Source organism: Heliangelus exortis, chromosome 2 (genome assembly GCF_036169615.1).
Source record: "Heliangelus exortis chromosome 2, bHelExo1.hap1, whole genome shotgun sequence".
In the NCBI taxonomy this organism is placed as follows: domain Eukaryota; kingdom Metazoa; phylum Chordata; class Aves; order Apodiformes; family Trochilidae; genus Heliangelus; species Heliangelus exortis.
In genome coordinates, this window is record NC_092423.1 from 63,003,749 (window position 1) to 63,017,228 (window position 13,480).

Genomic DNA, 13,480 nt, shown 5'->3' on the forward strand with positions numbered 1-13,480 from the left:
AACCACGCATGTTTGGGTACTAACTCACTCTGGATTCTTCAGCAGCATTTCATCAAAGATCCCCTTGCATCTCTCCCAGCTGCACGCAGACCACTGTGAGGATCTCCCAAATTCCCCCCCCCCACCCTCGGCTAAAGGCAACTTACACTTCCCTGACACTCCAGCATCAGGTTGTTACTCCTCTTCACGCAGATCTCTGCAGTACCATAAATTGCAGTGATGGGCAAATCAGAAGCACAGATGCAAGAGGAAAACTGGAGAAAATAGCCTCTTTCTGGACTAGCTGAGCCTGATCTGCAAGTCTTAGAAGAAAAGACAGAACACCAAATTACCAAGCCAGGTACAACTTAGGGATATAAAACAAATTGTGGAGGAAATGAATGGGAGGAACACAGCCAAAGGACAGCAGGCTGCTATGCTTGCATGCAACCTGACAGCAGTCAGTACGGAGCCATTCACTCTGCTTTGGCATCAGGAAGGGAGGGACAGCACAGAGTAGGCCTCTCCCCACTCCAAAGGCATTGCCAAAAATGTTGCATAAATACTAAAGGCCTTTATGTACCAGCTCCATGGAACTGGATGCTGCGAGGTCACAGGCCTCAGAAAGGCCTCAGATCTATACTCCCAGCAACTTGGCCATCCAGAGCAGGCTGTTTGTTGCAGCTTTTAGCAATTTGCCACAACAGCAAGCTCCAAGGTACTGGGGTTTTAGTGCAGCTATTTCTCCTGTATGTCCATTATATACTACATATTAGCACTAAATCTAGCATTAGAGTCTAGATACAAAGTACCCTCGGACTCTGCCTGTGGGTATGCAGATAAGCAAAGTAGTTCCTTCTATAAATGACTGTAGTAGCTCACCATAATTGCTAAAGAATGTAATAACAATATTGTAAGCTGCAATGCTCTTGATTTAGAGTTGATACTGTAATATAAACCAGATTTTGGAAACCTTGAGATCTTTTACCACAGCACCTTCTGCATCTTTAGTTCAGTTCCACTGTAAAAGACATAATTTACTGTTCTAGGAGTGGTCAGGGGACAGAAGCAGCAAACAGGCCAAGATATCTGGAAAAACGTGCCACTCAGAACTATGATACAGGTAATCTACAGCAGCAAAGCACACAGAAAAATCATCACCCTACGAATCTAAGATTCATTGATTTAATAAAAAGAACCAAGGGAGAGAGACAGAGACTGGAGATGACTGAAAATCAAGTGAAAGCCCTAGTGAAGCTCCAAGCCTATCAGGGTTCAGTTCTGCGAACATGGCATTCTCCTGGCTGCCACCTTTTTTATGCCAGTTGTAGAGAGTGTTACCTCAGGAGAAAGGAATCTTTCCTTCTCAAACGTTCACCTTGCCAAGAGGTGTGGCACACGCAGAGAAAGAGAAGCCACATTCATGCTGAAGCAAGCTTTGGGCAACTTTTCCTTTTGCAGCAGGCTTGTGTATTCCTTCCCTCTGTGGCTATAGTCTTTGCCACAGGACCCACATTTTTTGCAACGCTCCAGGCTATAGGCTTTTAAATCTTTGTCTGTGTTTCTTTTTCAGAGTTGAAAAGAGACCCCTAAAATGTGAGTCCACTGTAGGTCAAAGCAATATTATTGTCCTGGGCAAGCAGGCAACCTTAGTTCATGGCTTTGGAAAGTGCCACAACTGCTGCCAGCCACATCAGGTTCATGAGCCATTCCTCCCCTCCGTTTTAACAACTTAATATATGTTGGTTACGTTACCAGATAAGAGATGAGGGCACTATGCCTTCAAAGACATCGCCTGCCACACAGGATATACTTCCATGTCCCAAGATGTCCCTGTGCCTCTGCAGATCCCTTGCTGAAGGCCTACGCTGGGGCTCAATGCATTCTCTCCATGGAGAATGTCACAAATTATGGAAGTGCTGGTGAAGGCAGAATGGGTGAGAAACAACACCTGAATGTAACCTTTGCTGAATGGCTGGGACAAAGGTCCCTTAGTACCTATGAAGGCAGTGCAGCCTATGGACCATGGAGTGCAGAACTGAGCCAGGCAAGAAAGTCATTTGCTGTGGAAAGTAGACGTGATTTTACCTGCCACTGGGATAGATCAGACAGCAGGAATGGTGAGAGGCAACTCAGCAGTGAAGCTGTCAAATCCCATTAAAGGACTACCCCAGATACCTGCAGTGCATTCTCACAGCAGCTAAGAGCCACCCTAGACCCCATCACCTTACCCCCTCCGAGAAGGACATAAAGCAAGGGGTGCATACACAAAAATAGCAGCAGAATTCTAAAACAAAATTCTTTGATTGCAGACTTTTGTGCTCCTGCAGAGAGAAAGAGAGCAGAGATACCTGACAGACACTAGTCAGGTGGCTGAGTGCAGTCTGGACAGGGATTCTGACACCTCTGTGCTGAGTGGGACACAAGAACCCAATTTCACTCAAGCATTTTTATTTACTGCTGGTGATGTGCTGAAACTGATGCGACTCCCAGCTGAATACAGTCTTGACCAAAAGATATTAATCAATTTGACATGCAAGGTACACACTGTCTAGAAGAAACTCTTTCAAGCCACTAGTGTAATCTACACTGTACATTTTATACAATTAATAGTATCTGCAAAAAAAAGGGAGAAGAGTCATAAGAAGCTGGATATGTTTTTTTAAAAAACCAAACATTAACATTCAGGGAAAACCAGTGATTCACGATGTTTTGAGTGTGAAAAGTAATTTCACAATTATTGATCATTAGAGTCTGTCTTCAAGTTGTCATAAAATGACATTGTTGGTCTCATTACAGCCTCTAGTGGACAGTAGTAATCCACATCACAGATCTGTCATGCAGTTTGCTCAAATGCCAAGTGTTGTCTAGGTGGTAGTTACTTCGAGAGAGCATCAGCATATAGGCATTCTTATCCCCTGGCAAAAAGGATTTTTTAATACAATCAAAGGTCTGCTGTCATTGCTTGTAAGGTGCCTTATGTTTCAGGTATTAACACTGACTTGTAAGTAAACTGGTAAATAAACTTCTGCTATTCATTTCAGTTTCAAACAGCTTTCATAAAACCTCAATTAATCTTACACATTTTTATAACAGCAAATATTGGTTGCCATGTTTTTGGCTTAAGTAAGATGTTTTTATTCCAACTCAGAATCTACTGACTGTCCAGTCCACCTCCTATTTATTTATAGCCCTCACATTCAGATAATTTTTGCCAATGCAGTTGTTTTCATATTTATTTCAGACATATGCAGCTGATCTAAGGTATTTTAACAGCTTTAACAAATGGGAAACTATAATTTGGAATACAGCAGGCTAATTAAGGTATTCTTTCCTCAGGGAAGTTAAAAATGTACACAATCTGAACAATAATAGATTTGGAATGTATTCTTCAACTTGAAGTGCCACTTTTATGAACATAATAAAATATTACTAATGTCTTTAATTTTTGCATATTCATTTCAAAATGAATGTATCTTCTGTCAGACCAAGGATGTTGATTATATTGTCCAGAATGCTGTGATTGTTTTCTGATGGAAGGAAATTAGATTGGTAGACACAGAAAACCAATGCTGTCTGTTTAAGGCCACAAGTATCTCATGCAAATTAACATTTAGTGAAATGAGAGCAAAGTATTCATTAAGATGGAGCAACTATGTAGTACTATATTGTGACATAAAGAGAAAAAATCTTACAGTCTAAAATGCTGAGGTCTTTTGCAAGTGAATTCAGAGGAAAGGCTTCTGTTAATATATTTATTTTGCCACATTGTGGCTAGGTAAGGCTTGCAGGGTTGTTGAACAAATTATTATATTTCATGCCTTATCGAATAGGTATTAGGATATTTAGATTGAAAAATATATATTTACCTTATAACTGTTTTGATTTTTTAAAAGAAGCAATCAAATTCCTCTTTAAAAACAATAGCTTCAGTATCTTTAAAATAACAATAGGTCCTTAGATGCAGATCTGAATTAAGATGTGTTTTTTTTGTTGTTACTGTATTTTTTTTCAAACAGGGAAAGTAATTCATCAGGGAATTAAGAAAACTAATTAATCCTCTGAAGTCTTAAAATCAAGACTTTTGAATAAGTTGTCAGTCAGTTATAGGTCACTGATCTGGAAGACAGACCAGCTAACCTCCAGTGACCACACCAGGATGGATGATAGCCACAGTTAGCTCCATAAGCCCTTCCAGCAGTGACCAGTGGAAAATAAAAGTGCTAAGCCCTTCTCTAGAGGTGCTTAACTGGCCTCAGCACTTCTCAAGTAATAACTATTACGACCTGTTAGGTACTTTGCTGCCTATAGGGGTAAGATGTTGGAGGTCTCCATTCACCTCCTGGTCTCTCCTCTGACCACTATGGCTGGTGTGAGTGCAAATGGGAACTAAAGATCTTATTCCTACATGGGGTTTATTCACATTGAAGTCAGAGTACACCAGCAAAGCGCAGAGGAGAAGCTGTACTCTCTGGAAAATGCTTGGTTTCGAGGGTTGTCAAGGCAGCGCTGATAATGAGAATTAACATTCAACCCAAATGATGCTGTGGGCCTAAAGAGAATCCACCAGCCACTTTCTGGGAGAGGGCTCTCGGCTGCTAACAGGGAGCAGTCAGAGGTGACAAGCCCTGTAAGAGACACGTGTTGTCCCTTTAAATCATAGCAGGTACAGAGACTTATCTGGGAGTTGACTTGCCAGGTTTTTTTTTCTGTCTGTTAAGGGCGTTATTGGCCTAGACAGATTAGATTAGCATCTATCATGTAAACACTTAGAGTTGGGAAATAACTTTTGACCTTTCTTAAAGCATCTTACCTGCATATAAGGCAGTGTGGTTTCTAAAGCCTGTTACTGTCTCTCTAATTAAAGCTATACATATTTTGATAAGTGCAGTGAGTTTCTAGGGGAGGAGGGATGATGGGCTAGAATGGGATGCTTACCGGTTTGAACAGATCTAGGAACTGAAAACATGGATTTTTTATTCCTAAGTCTTTTAATGGCCTCAACTGAGCTGTTCTGATCTATTGAACAAATCCTTCCTACCTCATGGATCATTGACCTACAGAGCCAATGTCCTCAATCCTGCTGCCAAGCCTGCACTAAGGATCCTTATCTTTAGTTAAGAAAAAGATCAACATGTAAATAACATGTAAAATTTCTGCCCTAACTCTACTTTGTTCACAAAATAATGATGAACAAGAGCTTTGCCCCCAAAGCTCTCATGCAAATTCAGCAAGTTTACCAAATTCAGCCAGTACTGGTAAATCTGGCCTCATGCCTTCGTTTCAAGACAGAGATGAGCTCAAGTTGCTTTATGTCCAAGACCAGAGTTACTTTGCACCTGTATTTTCACTGTACTGTCAAAAAGAAAACTAATAACTAATACAGTATTTACCAGAAATACAGTAATAGTCCTGAAATTTTTACACAGAAAATGTTTTACACAGCAAAAAGCTATGTTTCTTTGTTCTCCAAAAGCACCATGTGACACAAAACTGCAGTCACTCACAGCACAGAAATGGCAGCTCTGAGCAGGCATAAATATCAAACAAAAATTTAAGCAGGATAATTTTGGTATAAAGGAAATGCTATATCCCCTGAGATTTGATCCATAGTCACAGTCAATTGGAAAATCCTTATACAGAGACTGCAGGCATGACAGTGAATTGTCTGGAGGGTAAGAAGTTCTCAGCCTGAAAAGTCTTTGACCAATAACCTAGGTGAGCATGGTAAATATTTACCTTCCATCCGATTACAAGCTGAGGGGGTATTTTTTCTGTTTCTTCTGCAAGGTCACAGAGATATGTCCGAAGAACCCTGAAACTCCATAGTTTAAAAAAAAAAAATCTTGGAATGTGAAAGGAAGCCTGAGATAGGATATTACTTTAAATCAGAGTTATTTCTGATTGTGCAGACAGTTTCGTAACTAGACTGGCATTGCTTTCACTTCTTACTACACAGGGGCAACACCTTTCCTTCAGAGATTTTGTAGATCCTCATGTTCTCTCTTTACCCTTAAGCAGACACCTTTCTACTAAATGCAATAATTGTTCCCATATTAGCTGAAATGTCATATCTTGTCTCTCTCTTTCACCCTGTCCACTTCTTTCCACAGGAGAGCTCCCATTTATACCCATCTTTCTACTTTGGATCTGCACACATATAATCTTCATATGATATTATTAATTTATTTACACTTAAGATAAGGAAAGATAACTATTTAAAGCCCTAGAAGCCCTGGCAAATAGCAGTTACAGGAAAAACACAACAGTGTGAAAGCAGTTTTCTCAAAAGGAACTTAGCTGGGCATCCAGGTTCACCAAACACACCTGAAAAGCACAACTTCAGCCTTCTCTCAAAGCATGAGTCTTCTGCCACAGGGTTGCTCCAGAAATCCTAAAATTCAAATGCTTGTGACTCTGTCACAGGAGGGATAGACTCACTCTTGCATGGACTGTTCTGTCATGGGATCAAGTATAGCCAAGTGGAGTGAAGCGGACAGCTGGGGACAGGACCATCTCATCACAAGCTGTTCCTACTCCAGAGGTACCAGTTCTGACATAATTCCTCACTATGGATTTTCCACAGGTCACACTCTCATTTTGCTTGCACAAAAGGACATAGCAATGGCCACACAGTGGTCACAGGACAACAGCAGTCATAACCAGACAGTGTAAGGAGACATTATATACTACTTCCTCCACATACTCTCCAGCTTCCCATTATTTTCATTCCAGGTACTTCCTGAGCAGTATGTGGTTTCAGCCCTATTTAGTAACCTTCAATGAGTTTATTTCCCAGGACTTGGACAGTCTCCCTCTCATCATGTGCAAACTGTTAACATCCACAGGTTCCTATGTCACACTGCATAGGTTGAGTTCCTCATGCAAGAAGAATCATCTCATCCTTCTTGCTTCATTCAATGCTTGTAGTTCCTCACTAAGACAGAGCCTACCCATACTCTCCATTCTATCCAGAGCTTTGTAGACATCTATCATATTCCCCCTAAATTATCCTTCTTCCAAGTAGGAAAGGTTGTTATACAAACTGTTCTGTTAAAGACTTCACTGCTTCTGCTGCAGTTCTGACCTCATTTTGAGTCCCTCTGTCTTGGTCTTATTCCTGTGACATCCACAGTCTCTCCAGTTTTCTGTCTGTAGAACACGGATAGTAAAAATTACGCTTTTATCTCATGGAACAGTGGTAACACAGTGAAGTACAAGTATTATTACTACTAAAGCAATATAGAAAGCTCCCTTTTCCCAAGGCTTAGCCAAGAACTCAAGAAAAGCAACAATTCCACATATCAAGGATAAGAGAAAACAGTATTAATGTAAACAAAAATAAACCCATGATTCTATCTACATTTTTTTCATACTTGTTTAGCAACACAGACTGACTAAAACCCTTCCCATTTCATAAACTCTATCCACCAACCTACCATGGCGTTAAAATTCTGATGTGATAGGACATCTCCCACCAACCTCGGGAGATATATTTCATACACTTATATACACAACAGATCTGAAAAACATGACATGCTATGGAAGTAGGATTACGAGATGTTTTTTCTGCCATTTAATCTGTCTCTCTCCTTTCCATGATACATCTCATTTCCTAGGACATAAATATTGCGTCATTTCTCTCCCTTATTTGGCCCATCTTCAGCTAGGTGTGCAAACGTGGTGTCTGATTTAAGGTGTAAAAGTTGTCCCGTTGTCTTAATGATTCTGAATCATACATTTAGTTAGCTAAGTGCTCGAGGGTATGTCTTTGTGAACATGTTATGGTGAGGCACTCAAGGGTGTGGATTTACAGGACACCAGCTACTCTGCAACAACTGCATAGATGAACACCCTTTGCCTGCTGGTAAATGCAAAAAAAGTTTCCCCAGGAAAAGTCCCAGCCAAGATGACTTCTGCCTCCTCACAGCTGCTTTTGCTGCTATTCTCTGAATACTGCTCCTTTTGCTGGCCTGTCCCCAGCAGTAACAGTATGCCCAGCAGTAAACTTGATAGATGCATATATAGGCACTACCACCTTCCTTTACCTCCAAAGTGACAAAGTGACATTGTCCTCACCTCCAGACACCAACAAAATCATGTTTTTTTAATACATTCCTACAATCTTCCACCCAGGGAGGTTGTGGAGTCTCCAGCCCTGGAGACTTTCAAGACCCACCTAGATATATTCTCTTCAAACCAGCTCTAGGGGATCCTGCTCCAGCATGAGGGTTGGACTAGATGATCCTCAGAGGTCTCTTCCAACTCCTTACCATTCTGTGATTCTGTGATCTTGCAAACTGAGGCCATATTTAAGAGGCCTTTTCTCCCTCACTGCATTAAGGCTTCAGCCCATTTTAAATTTTATGTGGTAGGATATCTTCTTTGGAGAGTCTTCATCATTTATCCTTCATGAGTCCTCCAATTTTTAAACCCCTCTGTTTCCCTCTGCTGGTTAGAAATGTCTAGTGGGGGGAGCAGGGAGGATAGGCAAGAGCAACCAATTCTTCAAATAATTCTCAAACTGCATGTCCATTGTGGGAGGAGGGGGCAGAGGGGACAGGGCTTCTGAGTATTGGGTATCAGTGGTTGCTGCCCCAGATACTTCTTGACAGCAAGCCTGTAGGCCTTGTTACAAAATGTGTATGCTTCATAGGGTCCTGTGCAGAGTTTATCAGTGCTACAGAAATTCCTGCATAGTTTATATACTGGGCAAGCATCCCAGCCCCAATGTTGTCTCTCACTAGAGTCCCTTCAGAGTATCAGAGCTTCCCAGGAATGCTCCCAGAAGCTTTTAGCTCAGCACAAGTCACTGCCAAGTTGAGCAGTTTCTTCGAGTCTCTTGTAGTCATCCCAAAAACTGCAGAAGAGGAGCTTGCAGGTTCTGTGAGAGTGCCTAAAACACTCAGCCTGTTCAGGAGTCATGGTCTGGCCTCCAAAACCATTGGTCTGACCCAAGACATTTATCTCAACCTTGCACACAATTAAGGTCTCTCCAATAAGATCAAAAAAACCTCTGCCCGATGAAGCCTGAAATGACAGCCTTCTCATAAAAGTTATTCCTTTGGTGATTTCCTAAAATCTTTTTTTTGTTTTTTTTTTAATTCTCATAGTCCTTCAGATTCCTAAATAAGGATCAACGCCCCTTTCCTGTTTGAACTAGATACTCAAATCAGTTATATGAGGCCAAGTTTCCTACCCAGGCAGTTTACAACATAAGCACACAGGTCATGATGTCAGCAGTAAATCATGCAGCCAAATACTCCATTCTTTGACATATCTCTCAGAACAGTTCACTCCTGAGGAAAGACTGCATTTTTGAGACTGGCTGATTTTTCAGAAACAGAAAACTATTAGTGGGGCAAAATGATAGATTTCTCCGAAGGCAAAATAACTACTATTTATCCTAACACACAAAAAACATAACTTTCTGCAAACAAAATGAAAGAATTCTAACAACCACCAAGCTTCTTTTCTTCTTCTTCTTAAATGTAACCTGACATTCCCTACTTACTGTGCTTTCTGAGAGCTTACCTGTCTTCTTACATGTTAGCATTTTTAATGCACCTTACTAGCCAAAATGTTCATGGAGTTTCCTAAGTTCCAGTATGCTGCTGCTTCTGAATTTGCTACTCTTGTAATAGCAGTCTCTCTTAACAGCATGCTGAATTCTTGTAGTTTATGGTCACCAGATCCTAGATTCCTTATAGTGCTCAAATTTTCAGTGAACAGAAAGATAAGCTACGAGCATAAATCTGGATTGTTAAAATATATTGAAAAGACATTTATTGTGAAAATGGTTCCCCTGTTAGTTGTTCCACTTCAAACTCTTCAACTCTGTGGTGTTACTATCTTGTTTTGTCTTGATGTTTGTTTCTTTCAAGCTAACCCCCAAAAATTTCACTCTCCCATTGTGGTTATCAAGCTGTAGTTTGTTGGCATCGTGTTTATCAAACACAACTTTCTTCTGTTCTTCCCAGCTTTTTCTTGGATGTGTTGATTAAGAGCCCTTCTGTAATGATGTTCCTTTAAGGCAAATTAGGAATGCCCACCAGACAATCACCTCCATCACTTGGTAACACTGCTCCCAGTTTGTTGTATAACCCTTGTATAGGGACGTTTGGTATGTAAATACTCTCCTTAATCTTAATCTTTTGTTTCAAGGATAAAACAAAACAAAACAATAACAAAACCTCCTTTATTTTGCATGCTGGGAGCATATGCCATTAATATAAATTTATTTATTTATTTAAAGTTGGTAAAAGAATTTGCTCTTAGGCTGGGAATGTGACTGCCAAGTTTCCTGCCTGCAATTTGTTATGGCTCAGTAGTAAACTCCTGAAAATAGGAATCTGAAATGGAAATAGTGACAAGCCTTTTAACTACGCTATAATAAGCAGGGTGTTTTATCCTGCATACTGTATGTCTTTACACAATGGCAGCCTATCATAATGTGCACAGAAAACAAACAGGGTCTCTTTAGATCACTCTCCTGACTAAAACCGGGCAGACAGAGGAAGTATAACAGGCTGAAAAGACAAAAGACTAGAAGGTCAAGAACACCACACCCAGACCTAAGCCCTTCTGTTACGCAGAGGAGCACAAGGATCTTAGAGAACTTGTGCTTGAATAATTTGACTTTGATCAGCTTGCCATAAAAAAAAAAAAAGAAAAGAAAAAAGAAAAAAATAAAGAGGTGCAGTCTGCTACATTGCTAAAGGGGGTAAAGGAGGAGATTTTCCCTTAAATGTTACGCTGCAAATTAATGTACCCAGGCTTGCCCTGCTATGCAGAACAGAGCTCCAAAAAGTATCTCTTTCTTGCAAATGTTTCTTATCTGCCTATAATAGTACATTCCACATAATTCTGCATATATAAACCACGTGACCATTAAAGCTGGTTTGCATACCAGCTTTCAAGCATCAGTTGAAAAATGTCATTTTTTCAGAGCTGTTGAACATCCAGAGTCCTATCAAGTCAGCTGAGTTTCTCCAGATTTACACCTGTGTAAATGACAGCTGTACTACATCTCTGTGAAAATAAAATGCTCCTATTGTTTTTTACAAGGTATTTGGCAACCAGGAAAACAACTGAATCCTATGTGCAAAACAGAGTCTCTGGGACTTGAACCGAGTACTTCTGGTTTGTAGCACACATGCTTAAATGCCATACATCGAACAGCCACACCATGTCTATTTTTACTAATTGAGTTTACTTACTTGCGTTTGGGCACCGTACCAGCTACTCAGCAAGTCCAGGAGATTAATGTAAAAGCCTCTCTGCATTTAGAAAGTATAGACACTCTAGATTTACAGCTACTTATTTTGAGGGTGGCTGACTGCTGATCCTGATGTCTTTGAGTAACAGATGGTTTTGCGAGCTGCACTGATAATGAAAATGATATTATTTGCTTCTTAACGTTAAAATAAAGCAGAGAGGCAGAACAAAAGAACAAACAATGCATTCACCTTCTACAACTAACATACCTCAATACAGGGGAAGGGGGGAAAAGGCCTAGGCAAAACTGAAGGCTACCAATAGTCTTGGAAATTCACATGAGGAGAAACTTGAATAAAATAACCTGGCCTGATCTGGACTGTGAAAACCTTGGCCCCTGTAACATTAGAATTTATAGCTTTAATCTTCTTAAAAGCTGCATGGCTCTTCTCACATGCGGGGAAAACAGATTTGATGTTTCTGAGATTAAAACTACTGAGCTGAACTTTGCTTGTTATTGGCCAGAAGCATTTGGAAACCTAATAAAGCATTCCATTAAAATCTTGGCATTTTAGTAACACAAAAGAAATAGGCTTCTCAAAATGCGAGTCCAAGGCAAAAGGACACTTTTTTTTAGGGGGGGTGGGGGGAGATTGTGGAATTTGGATTTTAACAGAGTTTGCAATGACTTAAAAATAGATCAAAGGAACCACAAGGTAAAATGGAACAACAAATGCTTGATGTAACCAGCAATGTGCAATTCTTTGTTATTTAAACTGTATTACATTGAAGACATTTTTTCATGTTCTTTTAAACCTCATACTTTTGTGAGTCTATGAGTAACTGGAAAAAGTACAGCACTTGTCACTGACTAGTTGTGTGTTCTCTAATAGGTAATGTAAAGCCTGATTTCTTAAAATTATGAGGATCCTCAACACAGCTGAGACCAACATGAACTACTAGTATTCTGGGATTTAGATGATCAGCTTAACTCTGAGAGAGAAAAAAAATAAAATCTTTCTTAAGGTTGACGAGTCTACAATTTTAGCTGCACGGGAAGCCCGCACTGAACACAGTTATGGGCATACAGTCAGTGTATTATTTTATATGATCAATGAGGATGCAACCAGTATTTCTGTAGAAAGAGGCTTAATACTCATAGTGATGGTGTGATCTGTGAGTTCAGGGCTGTAGCATGACTGAATGAGGGTGATCATCTTGCCAGTAGTGGTCCCACTTTGTAGAGTACACCATTTGGGCAAATGAGAGGAGATCTGCCCAGTGCCAGCTGCACTGGCAAGAGCCCTTGCTTGGCTTCTCTACCAAGGTACAGAGAAAATAAGCCTCATAAACTACTGCTTTTACTGTGCTCTGCAGGTAAACAAACAAATAAACAGAAATAAAGACTTCTAATCAAGCATAAAAGAAAGAAAGCTTCATAACTAACCCTCAATTAGACAGGTCTCATTGAAGGGGTTTGGAGTTTTGTCACAAGGTAAACAACATTAATTCCAGTGTGCTTTGAAATGGCTTGTTCCTGTCTGTACTGGCAAAACCAACCATGAAAGCTATGCTAGAGTTTCCTGCATATGGTTTTATCTAATTCATATCTTCTAATTACATTCTGCCCTACAGAAGCATAAAAGCACACAGGCTATCTTTTGGAAAGCTTGTGGTTAAAACTCTGGGATGCCCGTTGTGATAATCACTAAACAACCAAGTGCCTACAAACAAGTTTACCCTAGATTTTACCCCAACCAATGAACCAGAGGGTTGAACCTGAATCATGTGGCTGGAATGATTGAGTCCTACACAGGTAACACAAGCTCATCCCACTCTAGATGACTGCAGATTTCACTTACATAATTCCATTTTCTTTCCTCTTACAAGAAATGCACCTTTACAGAGCTGAACATTGCAAGGTGCTCATGAACTGGCTGCTAATATGACTGGTGTGCTTTATTTTTTGTGGTGCCAACGTATGAAGAGCTATCTACTGTAACAGATGCTCTTTGACAGTGTAAAATAATAGCACTCAGACTTAAACAGTAAATTACAAGCAATCTTTCTAACTGCAAAATGCACACACAGAATGGAGAGTCTTGTCAACTAAGATATTAGTAAATGAAGTTGAGGAAGACAAATTATTCACTAAAGCTAAAGTAACTAAGTTTTATCCAGCTAACACGACTATCATTAGAGTTCTCCTGTTCTTTGCTGTAATTAGTGAATATGAAATAGAATAATTATAAGCAACACACAGTAAAATCAGTTACATGTTTCC

General features: G+C 40.1%; 1 protein-coding gene and 1 long non-coding RNA gene across 2 annotated transcripts in view; one reads left to right on the plus strand and one right to left on the minus strand.

The window, feature by feature from the left end:
- Positions 1-13,480, minus strand: part of ATXN1 (ataxin 1) — a 277,784-nt gene that overhangs the window by 220,805 nt on the left and 43,499 nt on the right. Inside the window, exon 4 of the mRNA XM_071736400.1 lies at positions 147-302. The gene's annotated coding sequence lies outside the window, so the exon portion shown is untranslated. The remainder of the gene's footprint in view (positions 1-146; positions 303-13,480) is intronic.
- On the plus strand, positions 236-3,424 carry LOC139792694 (uncharacterized). The gene is made up of 2 exons (XR_011724358.1): positions 236-340; positions 1,029-3,424. It is a non-coding gene; the product is annotated as an uncharacterized lncRNA (long non-coding RNA).